Here is a 23,051-nt window from a genome sequence, read left to right on the forward strand (position 1 = left end):
TGTGAGGAAGATCCATTCCAGAATGTGTGGAGTGCACTGGTTCCCTTAATATTACACCTTTAGATCTAGCTCTAGGCAGGATGGTTGGGCGATTTACAAGAGTCAAGGGAGCTCTTACCTTAGCTGGTGTCTTTGCTTTGGTAACTGAATCATCAGGTGAGACTACTTGCAAAGGGATAGCCTGAATGGGCTGTTGAGCAGCTGATTGAATAATTTTCTCAGGTGGAATGACTTCCACTGTGGTTATTGGTTTGGTTCTTTGAGTCCTTGGTCTCTTGACAAGCTTAGGGGAAGGAGTTTTCTCTGAATCTGATTCACTGAGAATCAGTTTCCTTTTTGCTGTTTTGACCTTCTTGACTGGTGATGGCTCAACCTCTATTTTGGTTTTTGATGGCAAGGTGTTTTTGGCAGTAAATACCTTGAATTTTGATGATGTTTCAGCATTTTCAGCTACCAAACCCTTCAGTTTTAACAGATAACTGATTTGGATGGCGAAGCCACATGACTGTTTGGATGACTTGAGCATATTCTTCAAGATGTTAAAAAGAATATATCTCCAATTTGCTTTCCTTTCACCCATGATTATGGTCATTACCTGGAATTTTTCGAGTGTAAGAGCAGCATAAGAACCGGCTTTTGCTAATATTCCCTTTGCCACGATATCAGCTAACAACTGAATTTCTGGTTTCAGTTCCTTCTTTGGATCGAAAACCTTGATTTTCCGTCCATCAGCAGATAGTCGAGACTGCATTTCTTCAATGTCATGAGTTTTTACTTCAGAAAAGCTGACATAACCATCAGTTGGCAAAAAGAAGATTTCTCCGAAAGCTTCTTCAGAAAGGAGTAGCAACTGATCATTGATAGTCACAGAGATAGTGTCATTAGTAGTGATAAATCCCTTCCGATAGAATTCATTGACCTCCTTGAGGTATATCTTCTGAGAAGATTGTCCCAAGAACATCTTGAGACCTGCCGACTCAAGCTTTAGAAATACATTCTTAACGTCTGCTTCTTGAATCGATAGAACCGAATTAAAATCGATGACCATCGCATTCAAGATATGGGCTGGGATCTGGTTTGCCATTTCGGTAAGTGTAGTGATCTGCAAATTGAAGAGAATAAGTTCTGAAATTTGTATACTCTTAGAAACTGATTGTAATTGTGAAGAATAGAACTGAAGTGAAGCGGGCAAAATGCTTTTGTTCGTGACTATTCAAATTCTGGACACGTGTCAGCCCGGGAAAAATTTTGAATAAAAATGTGTGTACGTGTGCTGTAATCGTGTGTATATAATAATGAGCGGTTTTAAAATATGTCACATCATAAAAATTTAGTCACCTCATTTGATTTGGAATATAATAAGTTTTTAATTGGTTAACTTATGTGAGAAGATTTGTAAAATTTTCAAGCTGAACAATCAGTTGGGAAACTGATTCAAGTCAGTTGAGAATTCACAAACGATTGTCTTCTCAGTTAACGTCTTAAAAACTGACATTCCCCCTAAATTGGTGCATATAATAATTAAAGTAGTGCTACAAAATAATTTTAAGAGTCAGAGAGGTTATTGGTTTTGCTGAAACGTTGACGACTCTTCAGCTTTCTTGATATTCTGCTAAAATAGAAATGGCTCAATTAGTTTTAGACATATCATCCAAAATATTCAAGATAAAAAATGTCTGATACGGGTGACTCAAGTCTTTCTCCCTTTTCTGTGGAGGCCAGGAAGGCTGAGATAGAAGACGAAGTCTTCTATGAAAGTCTGCATTACTGGGAGCGATTGCAGGAGCTTGAGCTCTTATACAACTCTGAGGAGGCCACCACTCCTGAATTGGTGGCAGAACTGAATCAAGTGCGAAAGCACTTGAATATTGCTGTGTGGGTGGACGTCATCAAGGACGGTCACATGTATCAGCTGATGCTCCGCAAGGAATTGAAGATCCTGAGGCGCATAGCTCATTCTCACAGCTTTCTCATGACTGCTCCTTCTTCTCTATCTGTTTGGCTGAAATTTTGGATAATTGTTGTGGAGGAGAAGTATGATGAAGTAATCCAGACCAACATTTATAAGTAATGAAATATTTATCTGGTTTTAACTCTGTTTTTCTGCAAATGATATATTTCATCAGCTGTGATATGTAAACAAATGAACTGATGAGAGACTAACTGTCATAAGTTGATCATGAACTGGGACTATTTAAACAACTATTAATAGAATTCAAACTGGTGTCAGTTGACAATGAACAACCGATAACTTAAAGTCCTTGGTAAATGTGAGAGACGCATTGATTAACTTGAGACTCTTCAGCTTCTCCAACGTCATTTTCCTATAAATAAGATGATAGTGATAAAAATGTGATGCAATATCAGTTCAAAAATATTTCAATATGTCTGATTCTGATGCATGCAGCAGCACTCATGTTCATGTTACTGAGCAGTCAACCCCTCGTTTAAAAGATATCAAGAGAAAGATGCAGATATATGTTTTTCAGAAGGTGATGTTAACATGGGAAAAGATTCATGAGTTGAAGAGGGTGAGTGACAGTGGTGCTATTCCTACTCGTGCTCAGGAGGCAAGAGCACTGAAATACCTTGCACGTTTTGAAGTGAGGCATGTTAGGGATTTGGTTGAAGACAAATGTCTTTTGGAGGCGATGCTATGGAAGAAGTGGCATGTTGTTGATAAGATTTCGAAATCTAGGGCATTTGCTAGAGTTCGAATTTATGAGTTAAATGATTGGGTTAGGGCGTGGCTGGATTCAGTTGATTCCATGATATCTTCTGTAAAATGGGAACGTTGGTATTCTTAATGAAGCGTTATTTTCAATTTGTTGTGTTCTTATTTTCTGCATATAATTCTGTTAGTGAAGCAATATTACTAATAATTTCTAAGATAAATCAATTAAACCAAGAATATTTCGAAAGTAAGAAAACTTAGCCTCGGGTAATGGTTTTGTGAAGATGTCAGCTGCTTGCTGTTCAGTTGAAATATATTCTAGTCGAATATCCTTCTTTAATGCATGATCCCTAATGAAGTGATGCCTGACATCTATATGCTTGGTCCTTGAGTGAAGAACTGGATTATAAGTGATGGCAATTGTGCTGGTATTATCACAAAATATGGGCGATTCAGTTGACGTTACTCCATAATCCTTCAGTTGTTGCTGAATCCAGATCAGTTGTGCACAACAGCTACCAGCAGCAAGATATTCTGCTTCTGTTGTGGAGGTAGCTATGGATGTCTGCTTCTTGCTGAACCAAGAGATCAGTCTGTCTCCTAAGAACTGACAAGATCCACTTGTACTTTTGCGATCAAGCTTACATCCTGCATAATCTGCGTATGAATATCCAACTAAATTGAAGGTGGAGTCTTTGGAATACCATAGCCCAACATTTTGCGTGTCCTTAAGATATCTCAGAATTCTTTTAGCAGCTAAGAAATGTGATTGCTTAGGATTTGCTTGAAATCTGGCACACATACAGACAGCAAAAACAATATCAGGTCGACTGGCTGTTAGGTACAACAATGATCCTATTAATCCTCTATATAATGTCGCCTCTACTGATATTCCCCCTTCGTCAGTATCTAGTTTAACTGATGAGCTCATGGGAGTAGTTGCAGGTGAGCATGATTCCATACCAAATTTCTTTAGCAACTCCTTTGTATATTTTGTTTGACTAATGAATATACCAGTTTCCAGTTGCTTCACTTGCAGTCCAAGAAAAAATGTCAGTTCACCCATCACGCTCATTTCAAACTTTTCCTGCATTAACTTAGCAAACTTTTCGCACAATTTGGGGTTAGTTGACCCAAATATTATATCATTAACATAAATTTGAACTAATAGAATATGATTATTTTTAGTAAATTTGAACAAGGTCTTATCAACTGATCCGACTGTAAAGTCATGATCAGTTAGGAATTTTGAAAGAGTTTCGTACCAAGCCCTGGGAGCTTGTTTAAGACCATATAATGCTTTGTTCAAATATTATACATGATCAGGAAGTTTGTGATTTACAAAACCTGGAGGTTGTTCAACATATACTTCTTCTTGTAACTGACCGTTTAGGAATGCACTCTTCACATCCATCTGCTAAACTTTGAAGTTTTTGTGAGATGCATAAGCAAGAAATATTCTGATTGCTTCCAATCTTGCAACTGGAGCATACGTCTCATCGTAGTCAATTCCTTCTTTTTGCCTATATCCTTGTGCTACTAGTCTTGCTTTGTTGCGTATAACTGAACCGTCCTCGTTTAGTTTATTCCTGTACACCTATTTTGTACCTATAATGGTTTTTGAAGTTGGTCTTGGAACTAAGTTCCAGACGTTATTGTGAGTGAACTGATTCAGCTCTTCTTGCATAGCATTTACCCAGTTAGGATCAGCAAGAGCTTCATCAGTTTTCTTTGATTTCATTTGTGAGACAAAGGCTGAATGAATAAATAAATTTAACATTTGATTGCGAGTTCTTACTGGATCAGATGGATTTCCTATTACCAATTCTGGTGGATGTGATTTTCTCCATCTGTACTCAGCATTCGTTGCATCTGCAACTTCTTCATTTGGTAACTGAATGCAGTTTTCAGCTTCAGTTGATGCCTCGTCAGCTGATATTTGAATATTATCATTTTCCTTTAATAACTGATTGTCAGCATTGACTTCCTGCTCATTTAATTGATCCAATATCTCTGGTTCTGGTGTTTGAAGGATGTTTTGATTATTATGATTTTCATCTTTGTCATCATCTTCCAAACTGATATCTGAAAATCGATCAGCTAGCTCAACTTGATCAGTTGGCTTATCAGTAAGTGCAGTTTCATCAAAATCAACATGCGCAGATTCTTCAACATTTAAAGTTTTCTTATTAAAGACTCTATAAGCTATATTAACTGATGAATATCCAAGGAATATTCCTTCTGCAGATTTGGCATCGAATGCTTTTAAGTAATTTTTACTATTATCATAAAACATCTACAGCCGAATATTTTGAAATAAGTGATTATACTTTTTCTTCCATGCCAGATCTCATATGGTGTTTTCATATGATTCTTATTAATCATTGATCTGTTCTGAGTATAACATGCAGTGTTTACTGCCTCCGCCCAAAATCTTTGAGAAATACCAGAATCAGCAAGCATTGTTCTAGCAGCTTCTTTAAGGGTTCGATTTCTTCTCTCAGCTACACCGTTTTGCTGAGGAGTTCTTGCTGCTGAGAGCTCATGCTTGATTCCAGCATTTTCTAGAAAGCTTGAAAGTGTTTGATTGATGAATTCAGTTCCTCGATCAGATCTGATTCGATCAATCCCAACTGATTTTTCATTTAAAAGTCTTTTGAAGAGTTTAATCAGTTGTGCAGCCGTATGGTCTTTGGATTTGAGAAAGATAACCCAAGTAAATCTTGAAAAATCATCTACAACCACCAAGGTGTATTTCATTCCCCCTAAGCTCATGACTGATATTGGACCGAAGAGATCCATGTGCAATAGTTCTAAGCATCGGGATGAAGACTTACATCCCTTGTTTTTGAAAGAAGATCGTACTTGTTTTCCATACTGACATGCTGAGCAAAGTTTTTCTTTTTTGAAAAATTTATTTTGGGCAAACCAGTTACAAGTTCATGTTTACTCAGATAGGCAATGGATTTAAAGTTTAAATGATTTAACCTTTTATGCCACAACCAGTTTTGAGATTATTTTGAAGCAATAAAGCAGACTGGTGCATGAGGCTGTTCATTCCAACTGACTTTATATGTGTTTCCACATCGTTTGCCAGTTAGTATGATTTCATCAGTTGATGTTTTAACTGAGCATGAGTTTTTATCAAATTGTACCGAGAATCCATTGTCGCATAACTGACTGATGCTAATCAAGTTATACTTCAGATTCTCTACTAATAAAACATCTTTAATAGTAAAGTTACCATGGATAAGCTTACCCTTACCCACGGTTTTACCTTTGAAATTATCTCCGAAACTGATGTTTGGACCACTATATTTGGTCAGTTGAGATAGCATACTTGCATCTCCTGTCATATGTCGTGAGCAACCGCTGTCCAAATACCATATTGAATTTTTATCTGTACCTGTTACCTGCAAGCACACACATAATATGATTTGGTACCCATATCTATTTGGGTCCAAAACTTATTAGTCTCTTTGGAACCCATACTTGGATTAGTCTAACTGACTTTCCAGTAGCTGTATTCCAAATGGTTTTTCTCGGCTTTTGTGTGCTTGGTGAGTAGTGTACAGTTGATACAGTATGTGTTTTAGTCTTATTCAACTGATTGTTCAATCTGTATCTCTTCTGAACTGGCTTGCAGTTATAGTAATTGACATAGTCATTCGAATAGTTTTTGTGAAATCTTTTTGATGACCCGCTTTGTGAATCAGTTGAAAGCTTTTGGCTATAGCCAATCCCATATCTTCTAGCCTTGTTCAACTTCTCAGTAGGTTGTTCAATCAGTTTACTGGGCTCAATTTGTTCTTGTACCACTGCTGATTTGACAAAGTGAATGTACTTCCCTTTGTTCATTGTCAGCTTTGGTTGAGTATCATTTGAAAACGTTTCTCCTTGATTACTGAACCCTAAACCAGTTTTATCAGAAACTGATTTTTGTGAATTTTGCATCTCATTCAGTGCAGTAGACGACTTATTCCAAGATTGAATGAGTTCAGTCTGTTTTGAATTTTCAAGGATCAATTTCTGGGTCTGTGACTGATCTTTCTTTCTCTCTGCTTTTAACTCAGCAATTTCCCTTTTTAGACTCAACCCATCAACTGATTCATCAGTTTTGGTTTTATTGTCCATGGGATCATTTTGCTTTGACTTTATTTTCTCAAATGATGATGCAAGTTTCTGGTACTCATTTACCATTTCATGCAATGTTAAAATGAGTTCTTCTCGTGTAAAATCAGTTGAACTAAAATCAAATACCTGTTGACTTGTAGATTCTGCTTCTGTATCATTGGCCATTAGACATTTGACTTCCTCTTCATCACTTGAGCTATATGAGCTTTCTGGTTCTGATTCGTCACTATCAGTTTCTGCCCATTTGGATTTGTTCTCTTCAGTTAATAGAACCTCATGTTTCTTTTTGTAGGTTTTCTTATCATCTCTGGATCTTCTCTTATGCTCATATGATTTCTTTCTTCTGTCAGTTGATCCTTGACTGTCCTTTTTTGGTTTAGGACAATCAGCAATATAATGACCTGTTTTGCCACAATTGTAGCAAGCATTTATTTCTTCTTTGGAATTGTTTCTCTGATATTGCTTCTGAAAGTTTCCTTGGTTCTTTCTCATGAACCTCCCAAACTTTTTGATGAATAATGACATAGCATCATTGCTAAATTGATCGGCAGATTTCTCGACTGAACTGGTTGATTCAGTTCTTACAGCTGCTAGACCAGTTGTAGTTGTAGGAGTAAATGGTTCTCCTTCTCTGCTCTGCAATTCAAATTCATAAGCCTTTAAATCAGCAAATAGTTCATGAAGTTCGATCTGGTTCAAGTCTTTAGATTCTCTCATAGCCATAGTTTTGACATCTCATTCCTTTGGAAGACCTCTCATCACTTTTAGTGCAACCTCTTTGTTAGTATACACCTTTCCGAGTGCATTTAATTCATTTACAATACTGCTCACCCTTTCATCATACTCATTCATTGATTCTCCAACCTTCATTTTGATATTGTCAAATTTCTGAACAGCAACAGAGAGTTTATTTTCTTTTGTTTGGTCATTTCCTTCATATAACTGAATCAACTTTTCCCAAATTTCTTTTGCTGTTTTGCACATCTTTATTTTGTTGAATGTTGCTTTGTCCAGTGTTTTGTATAGAATATCTTTGGCCACATTGTCAAGATTGACTTTTCTTTTGTCCTCAGTTGTCCACTCTTCTCTGGGCTTTTGAATTCTCTGTGGTGCCCCTTCAGTTATGGCAATTGCTGTATTTGCTTTTAGAATCTTCATGGGTCCGTCTGTTATGACATACCACATGTCATCATCTTGTGCAGCTAAGTGAGCCTGCATTCTGATTTTCCAGTCATCGAAATCTTCTCTTGAGAACATAGGAATTTTATTGAATGAAGTCATGCTAGCAGATTTATAGATCAGAAGTATTCAAGAACAAGATTCAACCGCTCTGATACCACTTGATAGGATCGATTGACGTGTCAAGAGTGTTTAGAAGGGGGGGTTGAATAAACACTCTCAATTAATATTGGTCTTATCGAATTTTTGAGTTCAGTTTGGTGACAAACTGATTCTCTGAATCTTGTTGGTCAATATCAATCAGTTAAACTGAGGTAGTTGCGGAAGGTAACTGACTGACAGATAGAATACAGAACTGAAATAAAATACACAAGGATTGTTTCTGGATGTTCGGAGAATTCAATTACTCCTACGTCACCCCTTCTATCACAAGGATAGGATTTCCAATAAAAGACTTTGATCCAATACAACACTTGTACAGACCCACTTCAGTTAGGACTTACCCACTGCCTAAACTGAAACTCTTAGTATTACGAAATGATCTCTGTGCGTAACTGATCTTAGCACTATTGAATTAACAAATATTACAGAGTGCTAGTTTGCTCAACTTATAGCCTTGATTTCTACGAATAAATCAAGTAAGAGTGAGCTGAGATTTTGACAGAGTAATAGCAAGTTTTGAATGATGTATCGTAACTTCTTGTTTTTCTTCTGCCATATTTATACTCTTCTTTTCCAACGGTAATCTTGAGATAAATTTGAATATTTGTATCCGTTGGTTTCCACTTGATTATTCCTTCGATATTGTTTGCTTCATTTATTGTAATTCGGCGTCTTAATTGCTTTGTCCGGAATGCGTTGTTTTAAGTAGTCTTGGTTGTTGTGCGGTGCTCTTGTAATCTGTTATGTCTTCTTTGTTCTTTCCCGAGACATCTTCAGTTGAGAGACTTTGAGGCATTCGGCTGAATGTTTTAACTGATCAGTTTACTCTGTATCATTGTATCAGCTGATTTCAGTTGATAAGTTCAGTTGCCGAATTTGCTTGCGCGTATCAGTTGATTCATATTTTGTTAATCGATTGATTCATGTTTTGTCAAACTCCAGAATCTAGTTACCAACAGGATATAAGAATAAACATCCCACTCAATGTCGGGTGCGATCATATCAGCACTAATGCACCGGATCCCATCAGAACTCCGAAGTTAAGCGTGCTTGGGCGAGAGCAGTACTAGGATGGGTGACCCCCTGAGAAGTCCTTGTGTTGCACCCCTTTTCGTGTTTTTCTATTTTTGATTACTTTTTGACAGACGAATTTCGGCTCAAATCATCTGAATCTCGATCGGGACCAGATAAGACATGTGAAATGAAAGTAGCTCGGGCACTGCCAGATTTGGACAAAATTGTAGGCTAATTTGATTGTAAATGGGCAAACGGACGAGACTCATTGCTACGCAATGAGATGACGAGATTTTAGCCGAATTCCTTCTCTAAGACCCTCTAATTTGCGATTTACCGCTTCTGTTAAGTTTTCGTTTCCTCGAGAAATCCGCTTAGGAAGTTCGAAATTTGATTCCGGTTCCATTTTATCGTATCCCAGGCATAATAATAGCTTTGCATTCGTTATTTCCTTCTTTTATTTTTTTTTCTATTTTCTGGGAACATTTATCGATTTTTGTTGTCGTGAGCCGGTTCTGTGCGGGAGAGTATGACGCAGATTACTCTAGAGACAGTTAACTCATTAAAAAAAATTATTTCGACTTTTTTATCCATAATTTACGTAAACGGTCGCGACACGAGGTCTTCCCAGGGTGGTCACCCATCCTAGCTCTGCCATCGCGCCAGAACGCTTAACTTCATGGTTATGATTGGGCGAGAGCAGTGCCGCATGTTGTCCATCGCCGCCCGCTCCACACGTACTCGAGGGATATAAGAATAAACATCCCACTCAAAGTCGGGTGCGATCATACCAGCACTAATGCACCGGATCCCATCAGAACTCCGAAGTTAAACGTGCTTGGACGAGAGCAGTACTTGGATGGATGACCCCCTGGGAAGTCCTCGTGTTGCACCCCTTTTCGTGTCTTTCTATTTTTGATTACTTGTTGGCAGACGATTTTCGGCATAAATCATCTGAATCTCGATCGGGACCAGATAAGATATGTGAAATGAAAGTAGCTCGGGCACTGCCGGATTTGGACAAAATTGTAGGCTAATTTGATTGTAAACGGGCAAACGAACGAGACTCGTTACTCCGCAATGAGCTGGCGAGAATTTATTCGAATTTCTTCTCTATGACCCTCTAATTTGCGATTTTCCGCTTCTGTTAAGCTTCCGTTTCCTCGAGAAATCCGCTTAGGAAGTCCGAAATTCGATTCCGGTTTCATTTTATCGAATCCCAAGCATAATATTAGCTTTACATTCGCTATTTCCTTCTTCTTATTTTTTTTTCTATTTTCTGGGTACATTTAATGATCTAGTGAGATTTTAGCCGAATTCCTTATCTAAGACCCTCTAATTTGCGATTTTCCGCTTCAGTTAAGCTTCCGTTTCCTCGAGAAAAAATGTTTAGGAAGTTCGAAATTCGATTCCAATTCCATTTTATCGTATCCCAGGCATAATAATAGCTTTACATTCGCTATTTTCTTCTTCTTATTTTTTTTCTATTTTCTGGGAACATTTAGTTATTTTTGTTGTCGTGAGCCAGTTCTGTGCAGAACGGTATGATGCAGATTACTCCCGAGATGGATAACTAATTAAAAACAATTATTTCGACAGTTTTAGCCATAATTTACGTAAACGATCGCGACACGAGGTCTTCCCAGGAAGGTCACCCATCCTTGCTTTACCATCGCGCCACAACCCTTAACTTCATGGTTCTGTTTGGGCGAGAGCAGTGCCGCGTGTTGTCCATCGCCGCCCGCTCCACACGTACTCGAGGGATATAAGAATAAACATCCCACTCAATGTCGGGTGCGATCATACAAGCACTAATGCACCGGATCCCATCAGAACTCCGAAGTAAAGCATGCTTGGGAAAGAGCAGTACTAGGATGGGTGACCCCCTGGGAAGTTATCGTGTTGCACCCATTTTCGTGTTTTTCTATTTTTGATTACTTGATGACAGACGATTTTCGGCTCAAATCATCTGAATCTGGATCGTGACCAGATAAGACATTAGAAATCAACATAGCTCGGGCACTGCCGGATTTGGACAAAATTGTAGGTTAATTTGATTGTAAACGTGCAAACGACCGAGACTCTTTACTACGCAATGAGCTGACGAGATTTTAGCCGAATTCCTTCTCTAAGACCCTCGAATTTGCGATTTACCGCTTCTGTTAAGCTTCCGTTTCCTCGAGAAATCCGCTTAGGAAGTTTTAAATTCGATTCCAGTTCCATTTTATCGTATCCCAGGCATAATAATAGCTTTACATTCGCTATTTCTTCTTCTTATTTTTTTTCTATTTTCTGGGAACATTTATCGATTTTTGTTGTCGTGAGCCGGTTCTGTGCGGAAGGGTATGACGCAGATTACTCCGGAAACGGTTAACTCATTAAAAACAATTATTTCAACTGTTTTATCCATAATTTATGTAAACGGTCGCGACACGAGGTCTTCCCAGGGAGGTCACCCATCCTAGCACTGCCATCGCGCCAGAACGCTTAACTTCGTGGTTATGATTGGGCGAGAGCAGTGCCGCGTGTTGTCCATCGCCGCCCGCTCTACACGTACTTAAGGGATATTAGAATAAACATCCCACTCAATATCGGGTGCTATCATACCAGCACTAATGCACCGGATCCCATCATAACTCCGAAGTTTAGCGTGCTTGGGAGAGAGCAGTACTAGGATGGGTGACCCCCTGGGAAGTACTCGTGTTGTACCCCTTTTCGTGTTTTTCTATTTTTGATTACTTGTTGACGGACGATTTTCGGCTCAAATCATCTGAATCTCGATCGGGACCAAATAAGACATGTGAAATCAGCGTAGCTCGGGTACTGCCTGATTTGGACAAAATTGTAGGCTAATTTTATTGTAAACGGGCAAACGGACGAGACTCATTACTCCGCGAAGTGCTCGCGAGATTTTAGCGAAATTTCTTCTCTAAGACCCTCTAATTTGCGATTTACCGCTTCTGTTAATGTTCCGTTTCCTCGAGAAATCCGCTTAGGAAGTTCGAAATTCGATTCCGGATCCATTTTATCGTATCCCAGGAATAATAATAGCTTTACATTTGCTATTTTCTACTTCTTATTATTTTCTATTTTCTGGGAACATTTAGCGATTTTTGTTGTCATGAGCCGGTTCTGTGCGGAAGGGTATGACGCAGATTACTCCAGAGACGGTGAACTCATTAAAAACAATATTTCGACTGTTTTATCCATAATTTACGTAAACGGTCGCGACACGAGGTCTTCCCAGGGAGGTCACCCATCCTAGCTCTGCCATCGCGCCAGAACGCTTAACTATCATACCAGCACTAATGCACCGTATCTCATCAGAACTTCGAAGTTAAGCGTGCTTGGGCGAGAGCGCAGTATCAGGATGGGTGACCCCCTGGGAAGTCCTCGTGTTGTACACCTTTTCGTGTTTTTCTATTTTTGATTACTTGTTGACAGACGATTTTCGGCTCAAATCATCTGAATCTCGATAGGGACCAGATAAAACATGTGAAATGAAAGTAGCTCGGGCACTGCCGGATTTGGACAAAATTGTAGGCTAATTTGATTGTAAACGGGCAAACGGACGAGACTCATTACTACGCAATGAGCTGACGAGATTTTAGCCGAATTTTTTCTCTAAGACCCTCTAATTTGCGATTTACAGCTTCTGTTAAGCTTTCGTTTCCTCGAGAAATCCGCTTAGGAAGTTCGAAATTCGATTCCAGTTCCATTTTATCGTATCCCAGGCATAATAATAGCTTTACATTCGTTATTTCCTTCTTTTTATTTTTTTTCTATTTTTTGTGAACATTTATCGATTTTGTTGTCGTGAGCCGGTTCTGTGCGGAAGGATATGACGCAGATTACTCCGGAGACGGTTAACTCATTAAAAACAATTATTTCGACTGTTTTATCCCTAATTTACGTAAACGGTCGCGACACGAGGTCTTCCCAGGAAGGTCACCCATCCTAGCTCTGCCATCGCGCCAGAACGCTTAACTTCATGGTTATGATTGGGCGAGAGCAGTGCCGCGTGTTGTCAATCGCCGTCCGCTCCACACGTACTCGAGGGATGTAAGAATAAACATCCCACTCAAAGTCGCGTGCGAACATACCAGCACTAATGCATCGGATCCCATGAGAACTCCGAAGTTAAACGTGCTTGGGCGAGAGCAGTACTAGGATGGGTGACCCCCTGGGAAGTCCTCGTGTCGCACCCCTTTTCGTGTTTTTCTATTTTTGATTACTTTTTGACAGACGATTTTCGGCTTAAATCATCTGAATCTCGATCGGGAACAGATAAGACATGTGAAATGAAAGTAGCTCGGGCACTGCCGGATTTTGACAAAATTGTAGGCTAATTTGATTGTGAACGGGCAAACGGACGAGACTCATTACTACGCAATGAGCTGACGAGATTTCAGCCGAATTCCTTTTCTAAGACCCTCTAATTTACGATTTACCGCTTCTGTTAAGCTTTCGTTTCCTCGAGAAATCCGCATAGGAAGTTCGAAATTCTATTCCGGTTCCATTTTATCGTATCCCAGGCATAATAATAGCTTTACATTCGTTATTTCCTTCTTCTTATTTTTTTTTCTATTTTCTGTGAACATTTATCGATTTTTGTTGTCGTGAGCCGGTTCTTTGCGGAAGAGTATGACGCAGATTACTCCGGAGACGGTAAACTCATTAAAAACAATATTTCGACTGTTTTATCCATAATTTACGTAAACGGTCGCGACACGAGGTCTTCTTAGGGAGGTCACCCATCCTAGCTCTGCCATCGCGCCAGAACGCTTAACTTCATGGTTATGATTGGGCGAGAACAGTGCCGCGTGTTGTTCATCGCTGCCCGCTCCACACGTACTCGAGGGATATAAGAATAAATATCCCACCCAATGTCGGGTGCGATCATACCAGCACTTATGCACCGTATCTCATCAGAACTTCGAAGTTAAGCGTGCTTGGGCGAGAGCAGTATCAGGATGGGTGACCCCCTGGGAAGTCCTCGTGTTGCACCCCTTTTCGTGTTTTTCTATTTTTGATTACTTGTTGACAGACGATTTTCGGCTCAAATTATCTGAATCTCGATCAGGACCAGATAAGACATGTGAAATGAAAGTAGCTTGGGCACTGTCGGATTTGGACAAAATTGTAGGCTAATTTGATTGTAAACGGGCAAACGGACGAGACTCATACTACGCAATGAGCTGACGAGATTTTAGCCGAATTCCTTCTCTAAGACCCTCTAATTTGCGATTACCGCTTCTGTTAAGCTTTCGTTTCCTCAAGAAATCCGCTTAAGAAGTTCGAAATTCGATTCCGGTTCCATTTTATCGTATCCCAGGCAAAATAATAGCTTTACATTTGTTATTTCCTTCTTTTGATTTTTTTTTTCTATTTTCTGGGAACATTTATCGATTTTTGTTGTCGTGAGGAGGTTCTGTGCGGAAGGGTATGACGCAGATTACTCCGGAGACGGTTAACTCATTTAAAACAATTATTTCGACTTTTTTATCCATAATTTACGTAAACGGTCGCGACACGAGGTTTTCCCAGGGTGGTCACCCATCCTAGCTCTGCCATCGCGCGAGAACGCTTAACTTCATGGTTATGATTGGGCGAGAGCAGTGCCGCGTGTTGTCCATCGCCGCCCGCTCCACACGTACTCGAGGGATATAAGAATAAACATCCCACTCAATGTCGGGTGCGATCATACCAGCACTAATGCACCGGATCCCATCAGAACTCCGATGTTAAACGTGCTTGGGCGAGAGCAGTACTAGGATAGATGTCCCCCTTGGAAGTCCTCGTGTTGCACCCCTTTTCGTGTTTTTCTATTTTTGATTACTTGTTGACAGACGATTTTCGGCTCAAATCATCTGAATCTCGATCGGGACCAGATAAGACATGTGAAATGAAAGTAGCTCGGGCACTGCCAGATTTGGACAAAATTGTAGGCTAATTTGATTGTAAACGGGCAAACGGACGAGACTCATTACTATGCAATGATCTGACGAGATTTTAGCCGAATTCCTTCTCTAAGACCCTCTAATTTGCGATTTACCGCTTCTGTTAAGCTTTCGTTTTCTCGAGAAATCCGTTTAGGAAGTTCGAGATTCGATTCCGGTTCCATTTTATCTTATTTCAGGCATAATAATAGCTTTACATCGTTATTTTCTTCTTCTTATTTTTTTTCTATTTTCTGGGAACAATTATCGATTTTTGTTGTCGTGAGCCGGTTCTGTGCGGAAGGGTATGACGCAGATTACTCCGGAGACGGTTAACTCATTAAAAACAATTATTTCGACTGTTTTATCTATAATTTACGTAAACGGTCGCGACACGAGGTCTTCCCAGGGAGCTCACCCATCCTACCTCTGCCATCGCGCCAGAACGCTTAACTTCATGGTTATGATTGGGCGAGAGCAGTGCCTCCTGTTGTCCATCGCCGCCCGCTCCACACGTACTCGAGAGATATAAGAATAAACATCCCACTCAATGTCGGGTGCGATCATACCAGCACTAATGCACCGGATCCCATCAGAACTCTGAAGTTAAGCGTGCTTGGGCGAGAGCAGTACTAGGATGGTGACCCCTGGGAAGTCCTCATGTTGCACCCCTTTCCGTGTTTTTCTATTTTTGATTACTTGTTGACAGACGATTTTCGGCTCAAATCATCTGAATCTCGATCGGGACCAGATAAGACATGTGAAATGAAAGTAGCTCGGGCACTGCCGGATTTGGACAAAATTGTAGGCTAATTTTATTGTAAACGGGCAAACGGACGAGACTTATTACTACGCAATGAGCTGACGAGATTTTAGCCGAATTCCTTCTCTAAGACCCTCTAATTTGCGATTTACCGCTTCTGTTAAGCTTTCGTTTTCTCGAGAAATCCGTTTAGGAAGTTCGAAATTCGATTCCGGTTCCATTTTATCTTATTTCAGGCATAATAATAGCTTTACATCTTTATTTTCTTCTTATTTTTTTTCTATTTTCTGGGAACAATTATCGATTTTTGTTGTCGTGAGCCGGTTCTGTGCGGAAGGGTATGACGCAGATTACTCCGGAGACGGTTAACTCATTAAAAACAATTATTTCGACTGTTTTATCCATAATTTACGTAAACGGTCGCGACACGAGGTCTTCCCAGGGAGCTCACCCATCCTACCTCTGCCATCGCGCCAGAACGCTTAACTTCATGGTTATGATTGGACGAGAGCAGTGCCGCCTGTTGTCCATCGCCGCCCGCTCCACACGTACTCGAGAGATATAAGAATAAACATCCCACTCAATGTCGGGTGCGATCATACCAGCACTAATGGACCGGATCTCATCAGAACTCTGAAGTTAAGCGTGCTTGGGCGAGAGCAGTACTAGGATGGTGACCCCCTGGGAAGTCCTCGTGTTGCACCCCTTTCCGTGTTTCTCTATTTTTGATTACTTGTTGACAGACGATTTTCGGCTCAAATCATCTGAATCTCGATCGGGACCAGATAAGACATGTGAAATGAAAGTAGCTCGGGCACTGACGGATTTGGACAAATTTGTAGGCTAATTTGATTGTAAAAAGGCAAACGGACGAGACTCATTACTACGCAATGAGCTGATGAGATTTTAGCTGAATTCCTTCTCTAAGACCCTCTAATTTGCGATTTACCGCTTTTGTTAAGCTTTCGTTTCCTCGAGAAATCCGCTTAGGAAGTTCGAAATTCGATTGCGGTTCCATTTTATCGTATCCCAGGCATAATAATAGCTTTACATTCGTTATTTCATTCTTCTTATTTTTTTTTCTATTTTCTGGGAACATTTATCGATTTTTGTTGTCGTGAGCCGGTTCTGTGCGGAAGGGTATGACGCAGATTACTCCGGAGACGGTTAACTCATTAAAAAAAATTATTTCGACTGTTTTATCCATAATTTACGTAAACGGTCGCGACACAAGGTCTTCCCAGGGAGCTCACCCATCCTACCTCTGCCATCGCGCCAGAACTCTTCACTTCATGGTTATGATTGGGCGAGAGCAGTGCCGCCTGTTGTCCATCGCCGCCCGCTCCACACGTACTCGAGAGATATAAGAATAAACATCCCACTCAATGTCGGGTGCGATCATACCAGCACTAATGCACCGGATACCATCAGAACTCTGAAGTTAAGCGTGCTTGGGCGAGAGCAGTACTAGGATGGTGACCCCCTGGGAAGTCCTCGTGTCCACCCCTTTTCGTGTTTTTCTATTTTTGATTACTTGTTGACCGACGATTTTCGGCTCAAATCATCTGAATCTCGATCGGGACCAGATAAGACATGTGAAATGAAAGTAGCTCGGGCACTGCCGGATTTGGACAAAATTGTAGGCTAATTTGATTGTAAACGGGCAAACGGACGAGACTCATACTACGCAATGAGCTGACGAGATTTTAGCCGAATTCCTTCTCTAAGACCCTCTAATTTGCGATTTACCGCTTCTGTTAAGCTTTCGTTTCCTCGAGAAATTCTGCTTAGGAAGTTCGAAATTCGATTGCGGTTCCATTTTATCGTATCCCAGGCATTAATAATAGCTTTACATTCGTTATTTCATTCTTATTTTTTTTTCTATTTTCTGGGAACATTTATCGATTTTTGTTGTTGTGAGCCGGTTCTGTGCGGAAGGGTATGACTCAGATTACTCCGGAGACGGTTAACTCATTAAAAAAAATTATTTCGACTGTTTTATCCATAATTTACGTAAACGGTCGCGACACGAGGTCTTCCCAGGGAGGTCACCCATCCTAGCTCTGCCATCGCGCCAGAACGCTTCACTTCATTGTTATGATTGGGCGAGAGCAGTGCCGCCTGTTGTCCATTGCCGCCCGCTCCACACGTACTCGAGGGATATAAGAATAAACATCCCACTCAATGTCGAGTGCGATCATACCAGCACTAATGCACCGGATCCCATCAGAACTCTGAAGTTAAGCGTGCTTGGGCGAGAGCAGTACTAGGATGGTGACCCCCTGGGAAGTCCTCGTGTTGCACCCCTTTTCGTGTTTTTCTATTTTTGATTACTTGTTGACATACGATTTTCGGCTCAAATCATCTGAATCTCGATCGGGACCAGATAAGACATGTATAATGAAAGTAGCTCGGGCACTGCCTGATTTGGACAAAATTGTAGGCTAATTTGATTGTAAACGGGCAAACGGACGAGATTCATCTACGCAATGAGCTGACGAGATTTTAGCCGAATTCTTTCTCTAACACCCTCTAATTTGCGATTTACCGCTTCTGTTAAGCTTTCGTTTCCTCGAGAAATCCTCTTAGAAAGTTCGAAATTCGATTCCGGTTCCATTTTATCGTATCCCAAGAATAATAATAGCTTTACATTCGTTATTTCCTTTTTCTTATTTTTTTTATATTTTCTGGGAACATTTATCGATTTTTGTTGTCGTGAGCCGGTTCTGTGCGGAAGAGGATGACGCAGATTACTCCGGAGACGGTTAACTCATTAAAAACAATTATTTCGATGGTTTTATCCATAATTTACGTAAACGGTCGCGACACGAGGTCTTCCCAGGGAGGTCACCCATCCTACCTCTGCAATCGCGCCAGAACGCTTAACTTCATGGTTATGATTGGGCGAGAGCAGTGCCGCGTGTTGTCTATCGCCGCCCGCTCCACACGTACTCGAGGGATATATGAATAAACATCCCACTCAATGTCGGGTGCGATCATACCAGCACTAATGCACCAGATCCCATCAGAACTCCGAAGTCAAGCGTGCTTGGGCGAGAGCAGTACTAGGATGGGTGACCCCTTGGGAAGTCCTCGTGTTGCACCCCTTTTCGTGTTTTTCTATTTTTGATTACTTTTTGATAGACGATTTTCGGCTTAAATCATCTGAATCTCGATCGGGACCAAATAAGACATGTGAAATGAAAGTAGCTAGGGCAATGCCGGATTTGGACAAAATTGTAGGCTTATTTGATTGTAAACGGGCAAACGGACGAGACTCGTTACTACGCAATGAGCTGACGAGATTTTAGCCGAATTCCTTTTCTAAGACCCTCTAATTTGCGATTTACGGCTTCTGTTAAGCTTTCGTTTCTCGAGAAATCCGCTTAGGAAGTTCGAAATTCGATTCCGGTTCCATTTTATCGTATCCCAGGCATAATAATAGCTTTACATTCGTTATTTTCTTCTTCTTATTTTTTTTCTATTTTCTGTGAACATTTATCGATTTTTGTTGTCGTGAGCCGGTTCTGTGCGGAAGGGTATGACGCAGATTACTCCGTAGACGGTTAACTCATTAAAAACAATATTTCGACGGTTTTATCCATAATTTACGTAAACGGTCGCGACACGAGGTCTTCCCAGGGAGGTCACCCATCCTAGCTCTGCCATCGCGCCAGAACGCTTAACTTCATGGTTATGATTGGGCGAGAGCAGTGCCTCGTGTTGTCCATCGCCGCCCGCTCCACACGTACTCGAGGGATATAAGAATAAACATCCCACCTTATGTCGGGTGCTATCATACCAGCACTAATGCACCGTATCCCATCAGAACTCCGAAGTTAAGCGTGCTTGGGCGAGAGCAGTACTAGGATGGGTGATCCCCTGGGAAGTCCTTGTGTTGCACCCCTTTTCGTGTTTTTCTATTTTTGATAACTTGTTGACAGATGATTTTCGGTTCAAATCATCTGAATCTCGATCATGACCAGATAAGACATGTGAAATGAAAGTAGCTCGGGCACTGCCGGATTTGGACAAAATTGTAGGCCAATTTTATTGTAAACGGGCAAACGGACGAGACTCATTACTACGCAATGAGCTGGTGAGATTTTAGCCGAATTCCTTTTCTAAGACCCTCTAATTTGCGATTTACCGCTTCTGTTAAGTTTTCGTTTCCTCGAGAAATCCGCTTAGGAAGTTCGAAATTCGATTCCGGTTCCATTTTATCGTATCCCAGGCATAATAATAGCTTTACATTCGTTATTTCCTTCTTTTTATTTTTTTTTCTATTTTCTGGGAACATTTATCGATTTTTGTTGTCGTGAACCGGTTCTGTGCGGAAGGGTATGACGCAGATTACTCCGGAGACGGTTAACTCATTAAAAACAATTATTTCGACTGTTTTATCCATAATTTACGTAAACGGTCGCGACACGTGGTCTTCCCAGGGAGGTCACCCATCCTACCTCTGCCATCGCGCCAGAACGATTAACTTCATGGTGATGATTGGTCGAGGGCAGTGCCGCGTGTTGTCTATCGCCGCCCGCTTCACATGTACTCGAGGGATATAAGAATAAACATCCCACTCAATGTCGGGTGCGATCATACCAGCATTAATGCACCGGATCCCATCTAAACTCCGAAGTCAAGCGTGCTTGGGCGAGAGCAGTATTAGGATGGGTGACCCCCTGGGAAGTCCTCGTGTTGCACCCCTTTTCGTGTTTTTCTATTTTTGATTACTTTTTGTCTGACGATTTTCGGCTTAAATCATCTGAATCTCGATCGGGACCAGATAAGACATGTGAAATGAAAGTAGCTCGGGCATTGCCAGATTTCGACAAAATTGTATGCTAATTTGATTGTAAACGGGCAAACGGACGAGACTCATTACTACACAATGAGCTGACGAGATTTTAGCCGAATTCCATTTCTAAGACCCTCTAATTTGCGATTTACCGCTTCTGTTAAGCTTTTGTTTCCTCGAGAAATACGGTTAGGAAGTTCGAAATTCGATTCCGGTTCCATTTTATCGTATCCCAGGCATAATAATAGCTTTACATTCGTTATTTCCTTCTTCTTATTTTTTTTTTCCTTTTTCTGTGAACATTTATCGATTTTTGTTGTCGTGAGCCGGTTCTGTGCGGAAGGGTATGACGCAGATTACTCTGTAGACGGTTAACTCATTAAAAATAATATTTCGACTGTTTTATCCATAATTTTTGTAAACTGTCGCGACACGAGGTCTTCCCAGGGAGGTCACCCATCCTAGCTCTGCCATCGCGCCAGAACGCTTAACTTCATGGTTATGATTGGGCGAGAGCAGTGCCGCGTGTCGTCCATCGCCGCCCGCTCCACACGTACTCGAGGGATATAAGAATAAACATCCCACTCAATGTCGGGAGCGATCATACTAGCACTAATGCACCGGATCCCATCAGAACTCCGAAGTTAAGCGTGCGTGGGTGACACCAGTACTAGGATGGGTGACCCCTGTAAAATCCTCGTGTTGCACCCCTTTTCGTGTTTTTCTATTTTTGATTAATTGTTGACAGACGATTTTCAGCTCAAATCATCTGAATCTCGATCGGGACCAGATAAGACATGTGAAATCGACGTAGCTCGGGCACTGCCGGATTTTGACAAAATTGTAGCCTAATTTGATTGTAAACGGTCAAACGAATGAGACTCATTACTCCGCAATGAGCTGGCGAGATTTTAGCCGAATTCCTTCTCTATGACCCTCTAATTTGCGATTATTCGCTTTTGTTAAGTTTCCGTTTCCTCGAGAAATCCGCTTAGGAAGTTTTAAATTCCATTCTGGTTCCATTTTATCGTTTCTTAGGCATAATAATAGATTTACATTCGCTATTTTCTTCTTCTTATTTTTTTTCTATTTTCTGGGAATATTTAGCGATTTTTGTTGTCGTGAGCCGGTTCTCTGCGGAAGGGTATGACGCAGATGACTCCGGAAACGGTTAACTCATTAAAAACAATTATTTCGAGTGTTTTAGCTATAATTTACGTAAACGGCCGCGACAGGAGGACTTCCGAGGGAGGTCACCCATCCTAGCTCTGCCATCGCGCCAAAACGCTTAACTTCATGGTTCTGATTGGGCAAGAGCAGTGCCGCGTGTTGTCCATCGCAGCTCGCGCCACACGTACTCAAGGGATATAAGAATAAACATCCCACTCAATGTCGGGAGCGATCATACCAGCACTAATGCACCGGATCCCATCAGAACTCCGAAGTTAAGCGTGTTTGGGCGAGACCAGTAATAGGGTGGGTGATCCCCTAGGAAGTCCTCGTGTTGCACCCCTTTTTGTGTTTTTTCTATTTTTGATTACTTGTTGACAGACGATATTTGGCTCAAATCATCTGAATCACGATCGGGACCAGATAAGATATGTGAAATCGACGTAGCTCGGGCACTGCCGGATTTGGACAAAATTGTAGCCTAATTTGATTGTAAAATGGTAAACGAACGAGACTCATTACTCCGCAATGAGCTGGCGAGATTTTAGCCGAATTCCTTCTCTAAGACCCTCTAATTTGCGATTTTTCGCTTTTCTTAAGTTTCCATTTCCTCGAGAAATCCGCTTAGGAAGTTCTATATTCTATTCCGGTTCCATTTTATCGTTTCTTAGGCATAACAATAAATTTACATTCGCTATTTTCTTCTTCTTATTTTTTTTTCTATTTTATGGGAATATTTAGCGATTTTTGTTGTCGTGGGCCGGTTCTCTGCGGAAGGGTATGACGCAGATTACTCCGGAAATGGTTAACTCATTAAAAACAATTATTTTGACTTTTTTAGCTATAATTTACGTAAACGGTAGCGACAGGAGGATTTCCAAGGAAGGTCACCCATCCTAGCTCTGCCATCGCGCCAGAACGCTTAACTTCATGGTTCTGATTGGGCAAGAGCAGTGCCGCGTGTTGTCCATCGCAGCTCGAGCCACACGTACTCAAGGGATATAAGAATAAACATCCCACTAAATGTCGGGAGCGATCATACCAGCACTAATGCACCGGATCCCATTAGAACTCTGAAGCTAAGCGTGCTTGGGCAAGAGCAGCACTAGGATGAGTGACCCCTTGGGAAGTCCTCGTGTTGCACCCCTTTTCGTGTTTTTCTATTTTTGATTATTTGTTGACAGACGATTTTCGGCTCAAATCATCTGAATCTCG

The 23,051-nt window shown here is 40.9% G+C and overlaps 16 non-coding genes and 2 pseudogenes across 16 annotated transcripts; all 18 read left to right on the forward strand.

The window, feature by feature from the left end:
- Positions 1 to 9,138: 9,138 nt before the first annotated feature.
- On the forward strand, positions 9,139 to 9,257 carry LOC142510839 (5S ribosomal RNA). Its single transcript, XR_012808685.1, has one exon. It is a non-coding gene; the product is annotated as a 5S ribosomal RNA (ribosomal RNA).
- Positions 9,258 to 9,940: 683 nt separating this feature from the next.
- Positions 9,941 to 10,059, forward strand: LOC142513402 (5S ribosomal RNA). Its single transcript, XR_012809350.1, has one exon. It is a non-coding gene; the product is annotated as a 5S ribosomal RNA (ribosomal RNA).
- An 896-nt stretch (positions 10,060 to 10,955) lies between these two features.
- On the forward strand, positions 10,956 to 11,074 carry LOC142510515 (5S ribosomal RNA). The gene has a single exon (XR_012808622.1). It is a non-coding gene; the product is annotated as a 5S ribosomal RNA (ribosomal RNA).
- A 682-nt stretch (positions 11,075 to 11,756) lies between these two features.
- LOC142510264 (5S ribosomal RNA) lies at positions 11,757 to 11,875 on the forward strand. The gene has a single exon (XR_012808387.1). It is a non-coding gene; the product is annotated as a 5S ribosomal RNA (ribosomal RNA).
- Positions 11,876 to 12,449: 574 nt separating this feature from the next.
- Positions 12,450 to 12,570, forward strand: LOC142511761 (5S ribosomal RNA; annotated as a pseudogene).
- A 682-nt stretch (positions 12,571 to 13,252) lies between these two features.
- Positions 13,253 to 13,371, forward strand: LOC142515862 (5S ribosomal RNA). Its single transcript, XR_012811683.1, has one exon. It is a non-coding gene; the product is annotated as a 5S ribosomal RNA (ribosomal RNA).
- A 683-nt stretch (positions 13,372 to 14,054) lies between these two features.
- LOC142515230 (5S ribosomal RNA) lies at positions 14,055 to 14,173 on the forward strand. The gene has a single exon (XR_012811086.1). It is a non-coding gene; the product is annotated as a 5S ribosomal RNA (ribosomal RNA).
- Positions 14,174 to 14,856: 683 nt separating this feature from the next.
- LOC142517596 (5S ribosomal RNA) lies at positions 14,857 to 14,975 on the forward strand. Its single transcript, XR_012813334.1, has one exon. It is a non-coding gene; the product is annotated as a 5S ribosomal RNA (ribosomal RNA).
- Positions 14,976 to 15,657: 682 nt separating this feature from the next.
- On the forward strand, positions 15,658 to 15,774 carry LOC142506981 (5S ribosomal RNA). Its single transcript, XR_012805250.1, has one exon. It is a non-coding gene; the product is annotated as a 5S ribosomal RNA (ribosomal RNA).
- Positions 15,775 to 16,453: 679 nt separating this feature from the next.
- LOC142517339 (5S ribosomal RNA) lies at positions 16,454 to 16,571 on the forward strand. The gene has a single exon (XR_012813090.1). It is a non-coding gene; the product is annotated as a 5S ribosomal RNA (ribosomal RNA).
- A 684-nt stretch (positions 16,572 to 17,255) lies between these two features.
- On the forward strand, positions 17,256 to 17,372 carry LOC142509839 (5S ribosomal RNA). Its single transcript, XR_012807989.1, has one exon. It is a non-coding gene; the product is annotated as a 5S ribosomal RNA (ribosomal RNA).
- A 682-nt stretch (positions 17,373 to 18,054) lies between these two features.
- On the forward strand, positions 18,055 to 18,172 carry LOC142515234 (5S ribosomal RNA). Its single transcript, XR_012811090.1, has one exon. It is a non-coding gene; the product is annotated as a 5S ribosomal RNA (ribosomal RNA).
- A 681-nt stretch (positions 18,173 to 18,853) lies between these two features.
- On the forward strand, positions 18,854 to 18,972 carry LOC142512956 (5S ribosomal RNA). Its single transcript, XR_012808928.1, has one exon. It is a non-coding gene; the product is annotated as a 5S ribosomal RNA (ribosomal RNA).
- A 681-nt stretch (positions 18,973 to 19,653) lies between these two features.
- Positions 19,654 to 19,772, forward strand: LOC142516194 (5S ribosomal RNA). The gene has a single exon (XR_012812001.1). It is a non-coding gene; the product is annotated as a 5S ribosomal RNA (ribosomal RNA).
- A 684-nt stretch (positions 19,773 to 20,456) lies between these two features.
- Positions 20,457 to 20,575, forward strand: LOC142515320 (5S ribosomal RNA). The gene has a single exon (XR_012811173.1). It is a non-coding gene; the product is annotated as a 5S ribosomal RNA (ribosomal RNA).
- Positions 20,576 to 21,259: 684 nt separating this feature from the next.
- LOC142511354 (5S ribosomal RNA) lies at positions 21,260 to 21,377 on the forward strand (annotated as a pseudogene).
- A 683-nt stretch (positions 21,378 to 22,060) lies between these two features.
- On the forward strand, positions 22,061 to 22,179 carry LOC142506625 (5S ribosomal RNA). Its single transcript, XR_012804912.1, has one exon. It is a non-coding gene; the product is annotated as a 5S ribosomal RNA (ribosomal RNA).
- Positions 22,180 to 22,864: 685 nt separating this feature from the next.
- On the forward strand, positions 22,865 to 22,983 carry LOC142508749 (5S ribosomal RNA). Its single transcript, XR_012806952.1, has one exon. It is a non-coding gene; the product is annotated as a 5S ribosomal RNA (ribosomal RNA).
- The last annotated feature ends 68 nt before the right edge of the window (positions 22,984 to 23,051 follow it).

Source organism: Primulina tabacum, chromosome 10 (genome assembly GCF_025594145.1).
Source record: "Primulina tabacum isolate GXHZ01 chromosome 10, ASM2559414v2, whole genome shotgun sequence".
In the NCBI taxonomy this organism is placed as follows: Eukaryota; Viridiplantae; Streptophyta; class Magnoliopsida; order Lamiales; family Gesneriaceae; genus Primulina; species Primulina tabacum.